At 41.5% G+C, this 14,746-nt stretch overlaps 1 protein-coding gene across 1 annotated transcript in view; it reads left to right on the plus strand.

Annotated features, from left to right (window-relative positions):
- The first annotated feature begins 298 nt into the window (after positions 1-298).
- The window catches only part of LOC109042908 (uncharacterized), a 166,674-nt gene continuing 152,226 nt past the window's right edge, over positions 299-14,746 (plus strand). Inside the window, exon 1 of the mRNA XM_072301575.1 lies at positions 299-632. The gene's annotated coding sequence lies outside the window, so the exon portion shown is untranslated. The remainder of the gene's footprint in view (positions 633-14,746) is intronic.

Raw genomic sequence — 14,746 nt, forward strand, 5'->3', positions numbered from 1 at the left:
CCGGCGCGGCGGTAATGCATCGAGCACCGGCGCGGCGGTAATGCATCGAGCACCGGCGAGAATCCAACAACCAACAAAAGCCGGGCCAGAAGCGGCCTCGATCGCGACTCGCCAGCCCGTACAAATATGCATAAGTTGGTACCAGCCCGACCGACCCGACTCCGCGCCAGCGAGAGCCCGGCCCGGCCGCCTCGTCATAATGTGGCAGTAGTGGCTCATGACTCCACGGCGGCTCCCCCTCCAGGTTGGCTAGTCTCGATTGCTCCCCACCTGTTTGCCCCCCCCCCCCGGCTCACGGTTCCCCTCCCCACGGCCATCACACTCTCGCAAGGTGATTTAGTTACCAGTCCAGTCCGTTGTACGACTAATCCTATTTCTTATTCCTTTATTCGGAGTTATATTCGTTTTCTCGGTTTCTCCTCATCGGTCGCGCCCCGAAAGTTGTGTCCAGTGTTTTCCGGTGCCTCTCCGGGTGTTTTTCCGTGGAATGTGATTGTGTTTACAGTGTTGCTGCGCCGTGTTTGGCGCGATGTGAATCCCTCCAGTGGTATGTTTACAATTTGAATCATCGCATCCCGCGACGTTGACTCGAACTCCCGGCATCGTTCTGATGGGAATCGACACCTGAGAAGGTAGGGAATGATGAGTTTTATTCAATTTTATCACGCGTAGCCGATCACGAGAGATATGATTTTAAAATGCGGCTAAAGGTGTTATGGCGTCATCTGGCCCTACGCTTGCGCAATTTTGTTATTGCACCGACCGCTTCGGAGGTTTGTTTGTCCAAACACACGACCTGTTGGCCAGGTGTCAACTTTCGTATTCAAGTGGTGTTTGTTGCCTTGAGCGAGTAAACCGAATTTCTAGAAAGGAATGTGTTCGTAGCGAACAACCGTCAGAAGTGAGCAGTGGGAATGCAGAGTACCGCTACACAATACGCATTACTATAGTCTTGTGCAACGATATAAAATGAGCGCAGAATAGCAATGGTTCTGCAGGTTCTTGGCTATTCATTTGATCTCATAGAACTTGTCAAGCCCTTCGTTAATACCCTGGAGTGATGTCAATAAGTTTTATACGTATGTCCAACGATATCGGACGTCTGGGACTTGAAACCAGACTTTTTAGGGACTGTCATAGCCTCATAGCATTCAGTCAGTTGTCTTTTCTCCTATATATGACACGTCTTTAAGAACCATGAATCGTTTACACACGCAATAAACATTACTTTTTCCTTTCTATAGTTTACATCGAGTCCGAGATCTTTGCCAGTAACATTCTAATGTATCACCAATTTTTAATTTGGATATTTCTAAGCGAGACATACTGGAAATTTGCTGAGAAAATTGTTTCTTGAGACTAGGTACGACGTCGGTTCAATTCAAATAATTCATCACTACAAGCCTACGATTATGTTCATGAAGTTTCTCTTATCCTGTCTCATCTGTACATGATTCAAATTAAATAATCTGATACTAGAAGTACACCTATAGGTGTACTTCTAGTATCAGATTATTAGGGCCGAGCGGAGATTCTATTTAGTTATTTTTTTCGCAATTTTTCTCAGACGTCCTATGAATAGCTGAAAACGTGACGAATGATCTAATGTCAATGACTTTAAGATAGTCTTTAATGACCGTATAATCATTAAATCCAGCCCGATCGGCGTGTATCCCCAAATTCCATGGGCACGGGTGGTCGTCTTCAGGTATACAAATCGTGGAAATCACAGGTAGCAAATGTTAGGTCATGGGCCTCATGTTTATTCATAACCAATTCTGATCTCATCATATGAGGCTGCAAGAAAACATGATTCGCAAGAGTGGATATTTGTTTTGAGGATATGTAATGAGGTTTTAACCTGTGAAAATAACCCGAGGGAAATTACGAACAGCAGTAGCACGGTTGAGGGGAGCTCCATTCCTGAATCGATGGTGTGAACCAATGAAATCACCTCCACTGCCCTTTTGCTGCCCTCTATTTTCGCGCAGAGTCAAAGTAGATGACGACAGTTTTCACTTTGTCTAGGTACACCGTATGACGTACAGGTGGGCACAATGTGGCGTAAATATTTCGGGAAAATTCCAATTATGGAATTTGAACAGTTTTGTCCGTTGCTTTTGCATTTTTCAATACGAAACATAATTCCTAACCGTTTATAGGGTACCTCTTTTCTGTAAGTCACTTAATTTTCGAGAAAATCAATTACAAGTCGAAAGTGTCTGTATCCGCCTAGGTCATACAAGAATTTCGGAATGTAGCCACTTCCATTTATTCTTATTGATTTTTGGGTACCTATTTCGTCCTTTAATTTTAACTGTAAGTCCCTGTGACAATATTCCACTCACATTGGATCAGACTTTGTGAAAAGAGTAAAATGTATAACTTCCAAAAACTTCGATCGATTTCAACTTAAATTTAAATAAGTCCCCGCACTGGAAAAATAATACATTGGATCTAGAGTCCAGACTCTTGAAATATTGACAAGAAAAAATACTCTTGATTCAGTCGGATTTTTGCTTGAATCAAAACGAAATCCGCATAAATTAAGAGGCTTGGTTCTTGATTTAAGCTAGATTCTGTTTGAACCAGGAGTACTTTTTCTTGTCGATGTTTTTAAGAGTCTGGACTCTAGATCTAATGTGGTTTTTTCCAGTTCGTGTTACCGCGAGAAAGCCAAAAACTTTCAGTCGTTCTCTCATGTGAATAACATGTATGCAATGCCTCAAGCAAGCTGAGATACGTGCTTTTGCAATTTTCCCAGCTGTGTATCATCAAGCCGTAAAAGCTACCTCCACCTCCACGGCCTTGGGGCTTACGTAATCGCAGGACAAATATTTGCGAGCGTGTCGAAACCATCCACTCGTAATCCTCACCGCGAAAGTGAGTCGCGTTGCCACCTATCGATCAACCCTGGTCCTCAAAATATCAAATCACGAAAACTCTTCTATGTCTCTCATCCATGCTGCTTTCGCAGACATGAGGCGATTTTAGTCGTGCAAACTTTTTGAGTATATTACCTCCAGAACGCACCCGTACAGTCCGGCAACCGCGCGTGCTGTGTTTACTATGCATTCTAGCAGTACGTTTAAACTTTAATTAATGTTGACAACCGTTTTGTCAAGTCTGCGTTAATTTACCCATAAGTTTGCTCGTCTTTGATCATTTCGATGAAAATTTAACGATTCTTAGACTTTGAAGCGGAATTTAGCGTTCGATAGTTTTGAAATAAATCAAAATTCCAATCTTATTTTGTCTCAAGCTCAAGAACAATACGAAAACTCAGCCTAAATTGGATCGAAAGTTAATTCAGGTTCAAGGAGCCTCATTTGAAATTGGAAAATGTTGATAACTTCGTTCATGTATTACTGCCCAAATCTTAGGTTCGAAAAAAGTCTATTAAGGGCTCCAACCCTATTTATTCTTTTGAACCATGTGCGAACACTGGAAAAAAACCACATTGGATCTACAGTCTAGACTCTTAAAAACATCATGAAGAAAAAATACTCTTGATTCCATCAGAATTAAGCTTAAATCAAGAACCAAGCCTCTTAATTTGAGCGGATTTCCTTTTCATTTAAGCTTAAATCTGATTGAATCAAGAGTCCTTTTTCTTGTCGATGTTTCAAGAGTCTAGACTCTAGACCCAATGTGTTTTTTTCCAGTGAAGGGTAAAAATGGTTATGAAGTTCAATCCCTCGACCACCGCCCGTCGCGTCGCTGTTAAACGTCACGGTTCAGGTGCTACGTCCGAAGGGGGAACAAATCGCGTGACTTTGATTTAAAATACTCCTGCCCCAATTTATAAGTTCAAAAAGGATTCTTGTAAACGTTCAAGGAAATAGCAGGGAAAGAGACAGGATTGGGCTTTTGGCCAGCACTGAACCTTGCATCTTTCTATACGAGGGCCGTCCCAAAAGAAACCGGACTTTTGTCATAGAAGGCGAACGGAGCGTTGTAACGAAGTTTTCTTGGGCTTGTTTGAAAGCTGATAAGCTACTGAAGATGCTTGTTTTTACAGAATGCAAAAATTCGTTTTGGTAAGGAAACTACACGCTTTGGAATAAGGAAAGTCAAACTCGAGTTGCGGTTTTTGTCTTTATTTCAAGAAAAATTTAGATACTACCTAAAAAAAACCCAGGTTTTAAGTTAAAAACTTCGTTGCTCTCTGATTCAAATGCTTAAAAATAAGGAAATTAACATTTTAAGCAGCTTACCAAGCATAACCTATTCCCCTCAAAATACTTGCCAGCTTTGTCGATGCATTTTTGCCACCGTTTCTTCAACTGGGAGAAACACTGTTGGAAATCCTCAGGTTTGAATGATCGCAATTCCTTCAAGGTGACCTGACCTGGCTCCGTGTGATTTTTTCTTATTTCCACGACTTAAATCTACCTTGAAAGGTCGACGTTTTCAAACCATTCCGGAAATTCAATAAGAGAACGCATTGTAGGAATTGCGATTATTCAAATCTGAGGATTTCCAACAGTGTTTCTCCCAATTGAAGAAACGGTGGCAAAAATGCATCGACAAAGCTGGCGAGTATTTTGAAAGGGAAAGGTTATGACTTGGTAAGCTGCTTAAAATGTTAATTTCCTTATTTTTAAGCATTTGAATCAGAGAGCAACGAAGTTTTTAACTTAAAACCTGAGTTTTTTAAGTAGTATCTAAATTTTTCTTGAAATAAAGACAAAAATCGCAACTCGAGTTTGACTTTCCTTTATTCCAAAGCGTGTAGTTTCCTTACCAAAACGAATTTTTGCATTCTGTAAAAACAAGCATCTTCAGTAGCTTATCAGCTTTCAAACAAACCCAAGAAAACTTCATTACAACGCTCGGTTCGCCTTCTATGACAAAAGTCCGGTTTCTTTTGGGACAGCCCTCGTATGTTAATGAAATAAATCCTACGTAAACCTGAAGAGATTAAGGTGCATCAAATGCCTAAATCATTGCCTATAGCTCAATTGAAAAAATCAAATTTTTTTGAGCCATTTGCACCAACAACGGAGGCTAGGGTGGTCCAAACTGGGCAACTTCGGAAAATGAACCGCGACTCAACCTAAATTTGTTCCTTACCATCCAAATATGATACCTGTCAAATATTTTCGTTCTCCGATAATATTAACACGTGCCGACTTGAGGCTGAAAATCTCCCAAAAAATTACATTGATTTAAATGGGGCGAAAATGGGCCGATCCGAGGTATTTCGTTTTTCGGCTGTAAAATGCGCCAAAATGCAAATAACTTGCTCTTAACTTACGATAATACCTAGAGGCCTATTGTGAATGAGAAAATCACACATTCGACCCAATGGGAGGGGGGAGGGGGTCACAGCGGAGCCGATTCATAGTTGCTGGGGCGCCGCGTAAAGCATCATGCGCTAGTGTGATACGCTCCGGGCAACTTCGGGAAATGGACCGCGTTGCTCCCTAGATTAGTTCCATTTGATCCAAAAACGACGCCGGCCACGTCTTATTTTACTCTCTGATAATCGTCTAGTTCATCGACGAAAGATTTTTCACATTCTGAAAAGACATCTCTGCACTTATTCGCATTTCCTGCAAGTACCTCCATTATTCATAAAGATCATCCACTTTTTTAACACAATGAGAATTGTAATGCACTGGAATTCTCGCTTTGTTCCAGAAAATGAAAACTTCCTGGACCACCAGGTGTGCACTGTCGAGTAAACTTAACAGGACTTCTCGTAAATTGAAGAACAATACGCGTAAAACTTGTTTCTTTGACGGGAGTTTACTCCCTTCCATTACGGGGGAGTAATTGCCGAGTAGATACACGTTTCGTTCTTTTCGCAAAGTTGGCTTTGAAAGAGCCATAGTTTCACAAACATATCATGAAAGCATCGATGATCGATCGGCGGACAGACTATGACTGCCAAATGCACTCCGCTCCCAGAAAACATGAGATTTTCTGCAAAACTTAGCAGTTTTACCAGCAAACCATTGTTGCAATGTACTTATCAGCAGGTCACTTGATTTGCTTTTCAAACTCTAGAAATAAAATAATTTAATTTGCAGTACGCCAATGCGTATCAGGGAGCAGGGAGCCCGAAAATGCGAGCGCGTTCCTCTCTTATCAGTTTGGCGCATGGAGCCTCGCGCAGGGCCGCGGTGCCTAGGAATCGGCTCCGCTGTGACCCCCTCCCCCCCTCCCAATGGGTCGAATGTGTGATTTTCTCAATCACAATAGGCCTCTAGGCATCATCGTAAGTTAAGAGCAAGTTATTTGCATTTTGGCGCATTTTACAGCCGAAAAACGAAATACCGCGGATCGGCCCATTTTCGCCCCATTTAAATCAATGTAATTTTTTGGGAGATTTTCAGCCTCAAGTCGGCACGTGTTAATATTGTCGGAAAACGAAAATATTTGGCAGGTATCATATTTGGATGGTAAGGAACAAATTTAGGTTGAGTCGCGGTTCATTGGGCCAAACAAAAATTTCCCCATGTTAACTTGGACCACCCTAACGGAGGCCTTTTTAGCAATGGCGAATCTTGATCGTAAGCAAGGCCAGCGGACAGGCGGATGTTAAGTTTTAATGCCCGGCTTATTAGAAAAAAATCGATGCGGTCAGAGGTCATTGACCGTTGGCTGCTATAAATGGGTCATTATACAGCGAACCACCGTTTACAGGGTTTCAAGTACGATTAGTAGTTTTAACAACACTTGATTCGAACCTCAAAATTGTTCAAATACAAGGCCCTTCGTCAATCTCTTCGCTTTGAACCTGATCTTCACACAATCAGAAAAATTGCACCATACGACTGCATACTTTAAAGACTTACTTTTTATAGTTTGTTTGTTCCTAAGACCCTTCAAGTGCTTTAAATAAAGTATATAGTTTCAGAAATTAGATCATTGCAAAACTTACTCACAAGAGCTGCATCATGTTCCGAGTTGTTACGTCGAACAAAACATGTCTTTTATAATAAGCCGCATGCTTTTACTTAAGGGAATGCAAATAAATAAGCAACCAGTTCTTGACGAGGGTGATACCTCACCTTAAAATTATCAGTGAGTTTAGTTATTTTGAGAAATACCTCTTGCGCTCTTTCCTCCGTTTTTCCGTGGACTTCTTGCTCGAAACTTTATCCCAGGGCACAAAAAAAGAGATACAATGGGTCTGCCGCGAGCAAGAAATACGGCGAAGTAAATTACAGTAAAAGGTCCTTGGCACCGGAAGACTTAATCGAAAAGTATGTCAAATTGGTCCGCACCTGTCTTCACCATAAAGCGATATTAAGTCTTATCTTTCATTTTTGAGCTATTCGGCTTTATTCTAAGCCAACATAGGGTGTAAACTTGCATATTAATCCGAAATTTTGAGCTTCGAAACTGCAACATTAACACTGTGAATAGTATTGTCTCTAAACTGTGTTTTCTCAACTAACCAATACACTGGGGAAAAAAACACATTGGATCTAGAGTCCAGACTCTTCGAAAAATTGACAAGAAAAAGTACTCTTGATTCAATCAGAATCTAGCTTAAATCAAGAATCAAGTCTCTTCATTTACGCGGATTTCGTTTTGATTCAAGCAAAAATCCGATTGAATCAAGAGTATTTTTTTCTAGTCAATGTTTTCAAGAGTCCGTACTCCAGATTCTATGTGTTTTTTTTCCCCAGTGTACATTGTGTTTCAGGTTTTGTTTAAAAAATTTTAAAGTCTTTTGGGTGAAGAATAAATTTACAACATTTCTTTCGCCAACGTGCCAACGAGTTTTACTTTAGTGTTTTTCGGATCATTTACTCGCATGAGCAGTCACTTCGAAGAAATTTCAGCAAGTCCAAATCGTCTTGCTTACGGTTTTTCATAATTTTGAATTCCACTGATTTCTAGCTTCATCGAGGAAATTCTCAACGGAAGCTTTTAGTAACACCTCTCTCTCGTTGCGAGTCGCGACATCGTGACAAGTTTGTCCCATGGTTGAAGAGCAAAAGCAAATTATAATTCAAGTACCAGGAACTCATGAGCCCTACATTCCTCGCCGGTAAAGGGGCCTGAGAGCTCAAGAGTATAACGCTCGTATGAGGATCTGGTACCACCTTTAGGTTTACGGTTCAGAACACGAGAGTCCCGGAGGGCACCGTGCCGGAAATAGCGTGCCGGTGCCGCTCTGCATATCGTCGCTCCTCTGACGTGAGGGCGTATCTGTAATTCCACATGAGCCCCGGAAAGCATAGGATTATATGGAGATCAGGGCTCACGTATAAATCGAGATACGCCCTTACGTCAGAGGAGCGACGATATGTGCGATACCGCCTTTCACGCGAAAATAACCGCGGTAGAGTGCCTTTGCTCTAATTCAGAAAATATTTTCGGCGCGTAAGATGCGAATGAAGGCATACCGCCCGGTTCAACGTGCCTTTGAAGTGCTCTAGATCACAGGAATAGAGAAAAAGTAACACGGTTTTCATGCTGCTGTGTGTATAGAAAGTACACCGTATAAGCCTCTGAGGATCACCGAATTTATTCCGTTTATAATGTTATGTTATGTATGTGTGATGTTTTAGTTCATGAATATTTACCCTCAGAATCTTCAGACCTTCGATCAAATGTCTGATGAAACTCTTTGAAAATTAGATCCTAAATATTTGAAAGTTTTCCGGGAGGTTGGTATTTTTAAAAAAAAAACTTGGGGATATCCAAAGGCTTGTGTCTTAGCATACGAGCATAGTTCACTGAACTTGGTTTACGCTATGTCCAATAACTCGCCCGTTAGTTGACTTCATATATTTCCGGGGGAAGCAGCGTATTTTTAATATAAGAGCGAATAACATCGCAGACGATTTTCGCGTTTTTGCAGTTTCTCTTTTGACATACTGTGCATTGATTAGTTGCAAATGTGGAAACAGTTCAGGCTCGTATTCTCAATAGTATTTTACGTATATTCTGGGCTGGGATCAAAAAGTATACCCTCCATGCGTGCAACAACTCTGATGCATTCACGGATGTCCCTTAAGAGGCCTCGCAGACTTTTTTTGCTCAGGTTTTTAGTGTGTCCATGCACGCGATCGCTGTGAATTGTGCGTATTGGAACCCGCTTTTACGATTCGATTCCAAGGAAAAAGAAACGATCCTTCCAAAAGATCGGCGCAGCAGCGGTTCGTTGTTCTGTAGACAACATTGACCGAATCTTTTAGTTAGAAATTTAAGACTTCGTTAAAACTCAGGCGCGAGTCACCAGGATTGCACCTAGGTTCCATAGGTTAACGTCCAATATGCTAGCCACTCGTACTCGCAAGCTCACAATCAGAGGGACATGCTGGAGAGGGAACAAGACAGCATCATTCCAGTAGGACACTCTTCATCCCTAGATGTCGCTGAGTAACCTTCGGTTTCAGTCCAATTAGCCGGAAAATTTGGTCGACCAACTATGATGTCCTTTTGGTTGATCTGACGAAAAACATTTTTTTAAAAAATATATAAATAAAGGATGTGCCCCATCAAGGAGGGTATTTCGGCCCTAACTTTGATCGAAAATTGAAACAGCTTAGACTAATATCATGTATGGTCAAATCGACTCTTAATCATCTACCCTGTGAGAACTTGTCCTTATTTGAAGTGTTTTATAAAGATTTTCGCCTGATTTACCAGCGCAAATTAGTGAAGTTTTGCAGTTTTCTCGAATAATTACTCATTTTCGGTCCTAAATTAGTTTGATTGTGTATGAGCACAAGCGACTATCACTTTCTTCTTTAAATATGTTGTGGTGGGTGTGCTGAAGATTAACATATTTAAAGAAGAAAGTGGTTGTCCCTTTTGATCATACATAAACAATCTAATTTAGGACCGAAAATGAGCAATTATTCGAGAAAACTCCAATTAATCACTACTTTGCGCTGGTAAATCAGGGGAAAACCTTTCAAAAACACCTCAAATAAGGACAAGTTCTCTCAGGGTAGATGATTAAGAGTCGATTTGACCATACATGACACCACTCTAAGCTGTTTCAAATTTCGACCAAAGTTAGGGCCAAAATACCCTCCTTAATGGGACACAGGACACATCCTTTAAAAAAAAACAGAACCAAAAGTAACCCAAAACTCGGAATTTTTTTAACTGTGTGATCCTTGGTTCGTAACAGCTGCAATCCATTGAACCGGGTAAAGGGCACTCAAGTCGAAACGGAATCAGGGTTCCGGATTAAAAATAACCGAGGAAGGAGCGGGTATGCTGATGAGCCGGAGCAAGACTGGACGAGTGGGCTGGCCGCCACCGCGCCGCTGCGTCGTCATAGGTGACCACGACCACTTTCTTTTCGAATGGCAGTTGGCGAGGAGTTGCACAACGCTCAAATTCGGAGAGCATGCCACACTACGGACCGAGTCGACGGCCCAGGCCGGCTCGGAGGTGCTCGAGACAACTTGACAACACGATGTTGCCGTTTCAAAGCCATCGTTTATGTCAGCGTAGTATGTCCTGTCACTCTGTAGCCGGATGGTTGAAATTTTGTGTTCGTCGGGTGGACATGAGATGACATCGGTTAAATGGCGAGCACTGTAAGAAAAACACATTGGATCTAGAGTCCGGACTCCTAAAAACATCGACAAGGGAAAATACTCTTGATTCAATCAGATTTAAGCTTAAATCAAGAACCAAGCCTCTTAATTTGAGCGGATTTCCTTTTGATTTAAGCTTAAATCTGGTTGAATCAAGAGTCCTTTTTCTTGTCAATGTTTTCAAGAGTCTGGACTCTAGGTCCAATGTGTTTTTTTTCCCAGTGAGGCGCAATTGGTCGGCCATGTCTTATCACTGCTTTTTTTATGGCTTTGTTGATTGGAATGGACGACAAACTAAAGGTACCTCTTGAGTTTCCGACAGTATCTCGTCCATTCCAATCGATAAAGCACGACAAAATAGCGATAAGACAATTAAGACGTAGCCGACCAATCACGCTTCGCCATTTAACCTATATCATCCGTATGTCCACCCGACAAACACAAAATTTCAACAATCAGGCTGCTGACGACGTTGTAGCACTCTGCGGGCTGATAATTGAAATTGACAGCCAAAAGATATAAACAAAAATATGGAGCGATCTTATTGGCTTAATCTGGCGGCTCTTATAGACTAAATGGGAAAATCAGGGACTAATTGTAGGGTCTCTAGTCGGTTACCGTTAGTTATAGTCTAATGCCAAACTCCTTTGTCCATTGCAACCTCCCGCTTCCACCATTCGGATCCCTCCATATACCTTTTGTCTATAGCTTCATCTATCAGTTTTCTGCTTTGTGTTCTCACAATTCGGAAGAAGAACAGGCTCTCAGAAAATATCGACCTTGGCTCGATTATAAGCGTCTAACGGACCAGCTGCATATTTTTTCACACATTTGAATTATCATTGTAATGTTTGCATATTATCGATTCTTAAAAACCGTAGAGTGCATACATACATCACGTCGCCTTATATTTCCGTTTCAATCCCCACCTTACTGGGCGCCCTCTACGCCTTCTCCCAGGAGGAATCCAATCCAGGAGCTTCTTCGGCAACCTATCTTCTACCATTCTCTAAAAATGTTCACCCCGTATAAATTCGTCATAATGTCATGTATGATGATCGGGCGAAGAGGAAGTCATGCATAGAGCCTTCTCCCTCTCTCAGTTGACCTGGAAACCACAGTAAAAATGACTGCCAATGATTCCTTAACCTTTCAGACGATTCCAAGAGGTTCGACTTAGTATTTTCATCATTAAATGATCGAAAACTTGCGTAGAGGTCTGAGAACGCGAGGGATTTTTGACGGCAACAACGTCGCCGTTGAGTGTCGAGGCAGAGACTCAGAAGCGACCGGGACAGACGCGGCGCGGAGTGGCGTCTTTTCTTTCGTCACTCCTCAGTTATGTGCTATGTGCATTGAGTTTGTTAGTCGCGACCTTGGGCGTCGCAAGTCCCATGCCCGGTGTAGCCACCGTTACTGCCAGTCAAACGCCAGATCGACACACAGTGCGCCGAAATTGCATTCAACTGAGGTGAAGGCGAGTTCGCCGGCAGGCCGTCCGATCGAAGTTGCAGCACTGGAAAAAAACCACATTGGATCTAGAGTCCAGACTCTTAGATACAACGACAAGGAAAAGTACTCTTGATTCAATCAGAATCGAGCTTAAATCAAGAACCAAGCCTCCTAATTTAAGCGGATTTTGTTATGATTCAAGCAAAAATCCGATTGAATCAAGAGTATTTTTTCTTGTCAATGTTCTCATGAGTCTGGACTCTAGATCCAATGTGTTCTTTTTTTTCCAGTGAGTCCGTGGAAGTAGCGCTCATTTAAAAGTTGCGCATCATTTCTCCTCGATCGTTTCTAAACGAATATACGGACATTACTTCCAATTTTAGCAGTTACCGGTATGGAGGGTCGGGTTGTACCACGGGCGTGGCCAGAAATTATTTTGACCCGAGGAAGGGGGGGGGGGGGAGATGAGGGCCCTGTCGGGTCCGGATTTCATATTTAATTTAACCCTATTTTCCTACTTATTATTTAATGCTGGATTTTTCGTTTCCCTTGGACTTTAAATGAATGCTTTCTTATGGATGTGGCTCGTATTGTCTCCAGGAAGTATCAAAGACGAGATCGCTTGATTTTTGGTAATTATCTACCAATGAATGAGCCTTGTTGTTGAAAACTCCGCGGAAGAAACGAAAAAATTGTGAAAAGTTAGGAAAAATTTGTTCGTTTCATAATAAGTGAAACCAAAGGTATTGAAATGCAGCCCAAGCACAAAATAAGTAATGCAACCATCAGGACATGTCATGTCATAACCATCGAAAAAGCATGAAAGTTCAATGGAATTTGCTTACTTTGCTCATTACTAACACTTGTATTGAAGAATATGCATATTTATGATCTTACCCGGTGTAGCAAACAAGTTCTGTTGACGGATTACCTAAATTTTCCTCAATGGAAAAAGAGGCAGACTTTTGCCCGAGACAGTTCCTCCTTTCGCCCATAGTGCGCGGTCCTCTTCATGACTGACGTCTCAACGCGGTGCTTGACGCGCGCTTGCGTATACCTGTTTCTTATCATGCACCAATTGCTGTATTGCGTTCCGCGACAATAGGAACGTGCTACTAATGGAGTCTCTGCCCGCCGGCAAGTAGGACTCCTTCATTACGGGCGCGCCTTGAAGAATGCTCACTGGAATAAGAATCGGCATAAAGACATGAGGACTGACGCTAAATCACTTTCCGCGTAATTCAAGCGGCAGAGAAATACTCCAATCGTATAGTAAATATTTTGGTGCTAACCTTTGAAGGTCAGTGAAAGAATACATCAACTTTAAAAGAACCTCTTCTAACTTACATTCGGTTTTTATGATACCTTATGGACAGTTTAAGGCATAGAACGTAACGTCCGCAACAAAAATAAGTCTCCTAATGAAGTCTCTGCTCACGAACTACTTCATTACAAGCGTGATGGCACAAAATATTAAAAAAATGTCAATGTCCCTGATAAGTATATTTTACAGGAGCTGAAGGCAATTCCCAGCTTAGAGGAATTTCCTCGAATGATTTCATAACGTATGAACATATCTGCTGGAAAACACGGCACGATGGCACCAACATGGACTTACTCATAAAGTATAGAATTACATCAACACAACGCTACGACTCTGAAAAACATCGCAACACAATTCATTATGACCTCATGAGCGGGATATTTGAAAACGTTATCTATCGTGTAAATGCGACCGAGCCTCTAACTAGCTTTTAATTATCTTTCTTCTTTTTAATAGCTGCTGAAACGGGCAAAGTAGCCTAAACCAACGTGTCGCCATATTTTTCGCAAGTGTATCTCTCTATCAAAGTTGCCGGAACAAGCCGGAGTTTCAAGTGGGGATTCTCAAAATTGTGTGCCACCACATAAATCCTTGTACGTTTTTAATCAGCGCTAATATTAATCTACACACATTTCCATCGATTTCCATCGATATCTACCCCTTTGTGAAACACTGGCCCTCGCCCTCACGAGCGCGGCTCGCGGAACTTCGGGCGAACTTGTTCCAGGGACTTACTATAACTTAAATTGGTTAATCGAAACTTTACTTTGTGGAACTGATCCGCCCTAACTAAGCTCGTTTACATAGACTGTGGACAAAGCCTCAGAGCAATAATGCCATGATACCGCGAAAAAAGTGGTTAGCAGCATATTGAGTTTTGAGGAAATTGACGATTATGTTCCGAGCGTTAAAATTACCAGATCAGAGATGTTCCATATGAACTCTTTAATTTTACTATTACCCCCTTAAGATGATCACTTAATCGTAATACTTATTTTTATTAGTCATAGTCACTACCAATCAACGTTCCCCATGGAACACCTCTGTTTTAGTAATTTTAACTATAGTTCTTTTCAGTGCGCGGCAATTTGTTTCAATCCTTTGCAAGAATGCTATTTTTAAAGTTATACCATAGAATCTATGGCGGCTTTTACAAATAGTGTTAATTAATGGTATTCAAAGGGTGAGGGTTGCAAATTATCATGAAAAATAAAATCTTGAAATTTTCCTGAAATTCAGAAATTTATTACTGATATTGGATATTATTTTCCGAAATCAAGTGCCAAAACTTGTGGGTTTTGTATTTTTTATTGCGTGTCACAAGTCTGTCTTTGGCGAATTTGTGAAATTTCATGAAATATTTCACAGAAATGTTCAATTTTTTATTTGCTTCACTTCACTTCACTCGTGCAACACTGCCGATAAAGGGCAAGTCTTCCAATCTCCC

This window comes from Bemisia tabaci, chromosome 6, assembly GCF_918797505.1.
Source record: "Bemisia tabaci chromosome 6, PGI_BMITA_v3".
Taxonomy (NCBI): Eukaryota; Metazoa; Arthropoda; class Insecta; order Hemiptera; family Aleyrodidae; genus Bemisia; species Bemisia tabaci.